Source organism: Delphinapterus leucas, chromosome 8 (genome assembly GCF_059928025.1).
Source record: "Delphinapterus leucas isolate spDelLeu-1000000601 "Yukka" chromosome 8, BTC_Dleu_Yukka2, whole genome shotgun sequence".
NCBI classification, from domain to species: Eukaryota; Metazoa; Chordata; class Mammalia; order Artiodactyla; family Monodontidae; genus Delphinapterus; species Delphinapterus leucas.
The window spans coordinates 15,676,073-15,682,072 of NC_143136.1; positions in this window are offsets into that span (position 1 = coordinate 15,676,073).

Genomic DNA, 6,000 nt, shown 5'->3' on the forward strand with positions numbered 1-6,000 from the left:
TAGTGTTGTGCTTGGAAAAGATACTTGATATGATTTCAATTTTCTTAAATTTACTAAGGGTTGATTTGTGACCCAAGATATGATCTGTCCTGGAGGATGTTCCATGAGCACTTGAGAAGAAAGTATATTTTGTTGTTTTTGGATGGAATGTCCTATAAATATCAATTAAGTCCATCTTGCTTAATGTATCATTTAAAGCTTGCGTTTCCTTATTTATTTTTATTTTGGATGATCTGTCCATTGGTGAAAGTGGAGTGTTAAAGTCCCGTACTATGATTGTGTTACTGTCGATTTCCCCTTTTATGGCTGTTAGTATTTGCCTTATGTATTTAGGTGCTCCCATGTTGGGTGCATAATTATTTACCATTGTTATATCTTCTTCTTGGATTGATCCCTTGATCATTATGTAGTGTCCTCTTTGTCTCTTGTAATAGTCTTTATTTTAAAGTCTATTTTATCTGATATGAGAATTGCTATTCCAGCTTTCTTTTGATTCCCATTTGCATGGAATATCTTTTTCCATTCCCTCACTTTCAGTCTGTACGTGTCCCTAGGTCTGAAGTGGGTCTCTTGTAGACAGCATATATATGGGTCTTGCTTTTGTATCCATTCAGTCAGTCTATGTCTTTTGGTTGGAGCATTTAATCCATTTACATTTAAGGTAATTATTGATATGAAGGTTCCTCTTACCATTTTCTTAATTGTTTTGGGTTTGTTATTGTAGGTCTTTTCCTTCTCTTGTGTTTCCTGCCTAGAGAAGTTCCTTTAGCATTTGTTGTAAAGCTGGTTTGGTCCTGCTGAATTCTCTTAGCTTTTGCTTGTCTGTAAGAGTTTTAATTTCTCCATCGAATCTGAATGAGATCCTTGCTGGGTAGAGTAATCGTGGTTGTAGGTTTTTCCCTTTCATTACTTTAAATATGTCCTGACACTCCCTTCTGGCTTGCAGAGCTTCTGCTGAATGATCAGCTGTTAACCTTATGGGGATTCCCTTGTATGTTAGTTGTTGCTTTTCCCTTGCTGCTTTTAATATTTTTTCTTTGTATTTAATTTTTGATAGTTTGGTTAATATGTGTCTTGGCGTGTTTCTGCTTGGATTTATCCTGTATGGGACTCTCTGTGCTTCCTGGACTTGATTGACTCTTTCCTTTCCCATGTAAGGGAAGTTTTCAACTATAATCTCTTCAAATATTTTCTCAGTCCTTTTTTTTCTCTTCTTCTTCTGGGACCCCTATAATTCGAATTATAATTATAATTTTAATGTTGTCCCAGAGGTCTTTGAGACTGTCCTCAATTCTTTTCATTCTTTTTTCTTTATTCTGCTCTGCGGTAGTTATTTCCACTCTTTTATCTTCCACGTCACTTATCCGTTCTTCTGTCTCAGTTATTCTGCTATTGATTCCTTCTAGAGAATTTTTAATTTCATTTATTGTGTTGTTCATCATTGTTTGTTTGCTCTTTAGTTCTTCTAGGTCCTTGTTAAACAATTCTTGTATGTTCTGCATTCAATTTCCAAGATTTCAGATCATCTTTACTATCATTACTCTGAATTCTTTTTCAGGTAGACTGCCTATTTCCTCTTCATTTGTTTGGTCTGGTGCATTTTTACCTTGCTCCTTCATCTGCTGTGTGTTTCTGTGTCTTCTCATTTTGCTTAACTTACTGTGTTTGGGGTCTCCTTTTCGCAGGCTGCAGGTTCACAGTTCCCATTGTTTTTGGTGTCTGCCCCTAGTGGCTAAGGTTGGTTCAGTGGGTTGTGTAGGCTTCCTGGTGGAGAGGACTAGTGCCTGTGTTCTGGTGGATGAGGCTGGATCTTGTGTTTCTGGTGGGTAGGACCACGTCCGGTGGTGTGTTTTGGGGTGTCTATAACCTTATTATGATTTTAGGCAGCCTCTCTGCTAACGGGTGGGGCTGTGTTCCTTCCTGTCTTGCTAGTTGTTTGTCAGGGGGTGTCCAGCACTGTAGCTTGCTGGTCATTGGGTGGAGCTGGGTCTTAGCGTTAAGATGGCAATCTCTGGGAGAGCTTTCGCTGTTTGATATTACGTGGGGCTGGGTGGTCTCTGGTGGACCAATGTCCTGAACTGGGTTCTTCCACCTCAGAGGCACAGGCCTGACACCCGACTGGACCACCAAGACCCTGTCAGCCACACGGCTCATAAGAAAAGGGAGAAAAAATAAGTAAAATAAAATAATATAAAATAAAGTTATTAAAATAAAAAATATGTAATAAATTTTTAAAAATTGAAAAGTTATTTAAAAAGAAAGAAGAGAGTAAACAAACCAAAAAACAAACAAATCCGCCTATGATAACAAGCGCTACAAACTATACAAAAAAACAAAACCACCAAAAAACAAAAAAACAAAAAAAACAGACAGGACCCTGGGACAAGTGGTAAAAAGCAAAGCTATACAGATAAAATCTCACAAAGAAGCATACACTCACAAAAAGAGAAAAAGGAAAATATTAATATATCTTTTCTCCCAAAGTCCACCTCCTCAGTTCTGGGATGCTTTGTTGTCTATTCAGGTATTCCAGAGATGCTGGGTACCTCAAGTGGATTGTGGAGATTTAATCCGCTGCTCCTGAGGCTGCTGGGGGAGATTTCCCTTTCTCTTCTTTGTTCTCACAGCTCCCAGGGGCTCAGCTTTGGATTTGGCCCCGCCTCTGCGTGTAGGTCACCGGAGGGCGTCTGTTCTTCGCTCAGACAGGACGGGGTTAAAGGAGCCGCTGATTCGGGGGCTCTGGCTCACTCAGGCCGGGGGGAGGGCGGGGCACGGAGTGCGGGGCGAGCCAGCGGCGGCAGAGGCCAGCGTGAGGTTGCACCAGCCTGAGGCGCGCCGTGCGTTCTCCCGGGGAAGTTGTCCCTGGATCCCGGGACCCTGGCAGTGGCGGGCTGCACAGGCTCCCCGGAAGGGGGTGTGGATAGTGACCTGTGCTCGCACACAGGCTTCTTGGTGGCGGCAGCAGCAGCCTTAGCGTCTCATGCCCGTCTCTGGGGTCCGCGCTTTTAGCCGCGGCTTGCGCCCGTCTCTGGAGCTCCTTTAAGCAGCACTCTTAATCCCCTCTCCTCGCGCACCAGGAAACAAAGAGGGAAGACAAAGTCTCTTGCCTCTTCGGCAGGTGAGACTTTTCCCGGACTCCCTCCCGGCTAGCCGTGGCGCACTAACCCCCTGCAGGCTGTGTTCACGCCGCCAACCCCAGTTCTCTCCCTGCGCTCTGAGTGAAGCCCGAGCCTCAACCCCCAGCCCCGGGTGCGCAGACAAGCCTCTCGGGCTGGTGAGTGCCGGTCGGCAGCGATCCTCTGTGCGGGAATCTCTCCGCCTTGCCCTCCGCACCCCTGTTGCTGTGCTGTCCTCCGTGGCTCCGAAGCTTTCCCCTCTCCGCCACCCGCAGTCTCCGCCCGCAAAGGGGCTCCTAGTGTGTGGAAACCTTTCCTCCTTCACGGCTCCCTCCCACTGGTGCAAGTCCCGTCCCTACTCTTTTGTCTCTGTTTTTTTCTTTTTTCTTTTGCCCTACCCAGGTACGTGGGGAGTTTCTAGACTTTTGGGAGGCCTGAGGTCTTCTGCCAGCATTCAGTACGTGTTTTGTAGGAGTTGTGCCACATGTAGATGTATTTCTGATGTATTTGTGGGGAGGAATGTGATCTACATGTCTTACTCCCGCCATTTTGAAGGTCTACCCACTTGTTTTAATTTTTAGATTCCACATATAAGTGATATACAGTCTTTGTCTGACAGCATAATACCTTCCAAGTTCATCTGTGTTGTTGCAAATGGCAAAATTTCATTGCTTTAATGGCTGAGTAGTATTCCATTGTGTGTGTGTGTATGTGTGTGTGTGTATCTCAATCTCACATCTTCTTTATCCATTCATCTGTTGATGGACCAGGCTGCCACTATCTGTTGCTCTAGTGTGAGATGTCATCAAACACAGCATTGTATTTTCCGGATCTATGTAGGAAGAATTTCAGATCTGACAATATCTCTTTCTCAACTGTTGCCTAACCCACAAGCATTACAGGAAAGAGGCCCAATCATTTCAGAAACTTTCTCTGTGTTACATGTTTTACAGACAAAAGCAAACATGATCCCACAGGTCTACACAACCTATGTGGTGATGAAAGAGTGAGGTTGTCTACCAACGTTTGATTAGGCAAGGAGAAGAACCAAACACGATTGGTTTTTCCTCACAATAGAAATAATCCTGTTAGTCACAATTCTGTAAAATACAGAAGGTACAATGACAAAAATTATCTCACCACCCAAAGATAACCACTTAGCACTTTGGTGTATACCATACTAGCCGTTTTAGTTTTTTTCACACTCACATACATACATGCATTTAAAAAATCATTTTAAGTATATTGTTTAGTAACTGATTTTCATGTAATATGTTGTAGACGTTTCTTCATGTTAAAAATTTTAGTATCATTTTTAATTTGGCATGGTATTCTATTGTATGGAGGTATCACATTGTTGTACATTTAGGTTGTTTCCAAATTTTCTGTATTACAAACAGAATACTTCCTTGATTACTTCCTTAGAATAATCCCAAGAGTGGAATTTCAGGATCAAAGAGGATAAATATCTAAAAGTTTGATTCTTATTGTCAAGCTACTGTTTATATTCCTGACAGGTGTGCCTATGAGTGGCAGCTTTCCAAATCTTTGCCAGCACGAGGGCGGATCATTTATTTCTTTAATCTTTGCCAGTCTCCTTGGAGAAAATATCCCTGCTTTCACTGTTGTTTTAATTTGCATTTCTCCTCCCCTCCTCACTTTTTGTTTTTTGTTTCTATTGGTTGAATTGTTTGTTACTATTCTTTGCCCATTTTTTTCTATTGAAGTATCTATTTTAAAAAAGAAAAGATAATACAGTAGATATAATATATAATAATATATTATTAATTATATAAATATATGATATTCCTATCATTAAAAGAAAACTTCAAATATTTATCTAGGGTCTGCTCTGTGCCAGTCACTGTTTAAGGCTCTTGGCGTATATTAGTACACAAAAGTCTCTGCTCCATGAAATTTATGTTTTATCAGGGAAAGACATTTATATCTAATAACCATAATGAATAGTATAGTCAGGGATACTTCTTTCTGAGAAGACTTGTTGGAGCTGGCCCTGCAGGACTCTGGGGGCAAAAACATTGTAACAGAGGAAACTGCTGGATCTAAGGTGGACCACTGCCTGACATGTTCAAAAACTTGCATGGAGGCCGCGGATCTTGGATAGAAAAATTCCTAAATTAACCCATAAATTACATTTGATTCCTAGTAAAACATCAAAAGAATGTTTTGCAGAACTTGACAGAATTCAAAGCTCATGTAGAAAAAGTAACATGAGAGAATAGTCAGGAAATTTTTGAAAAAAAGCATTGAACACTTTCAAATATTAAAATGTATTATAAAGCTATAATAATTAAAATAGCTTTGTACTATCAATGGAATAGATAGTTCAGCAATATACCCAAATATATATGGAAATTTAATATGTGCTAAAGAAGGTATTTCAAAGCTCTGGGGAAAAAGAAGTTTATTTTATAAATTTTGTTGGGCTCACTAGAGAGCTGTTTGAAAACAAAATAAAGCTGGTTAATTCACCATCTTTCAAAACCAAAACAAATTTCAGAATGATCTGAGAGTTAAATGGAGAGAAAAAAAAGAATCCATTCAAGTCCTCTAAGAAGTATATGTGATTTAAAAAAATAATAACTTGGCGTGGTGAAAGACCTATTAAAACATAACATAAAACCCAGAATCTATAAAGAAAAATAATCATAAATTAGACTCTAATTTAAATAAAACTCTTAAAAATGCCCCTTCTGAAAAAAACAAACTTAAAATCAAATGTGAAGTGTTCCGATTGTGTTTCTACTCAGGTATAGGCCACCAAGCGTTTGTCTCCTTCACCCCGCAAAAAGAGGGCCACATTTATCTCTTGTTCCTCAATCTTCATCTTAACTTCCTTAAAGGTATACTAGATAAAGCAGAA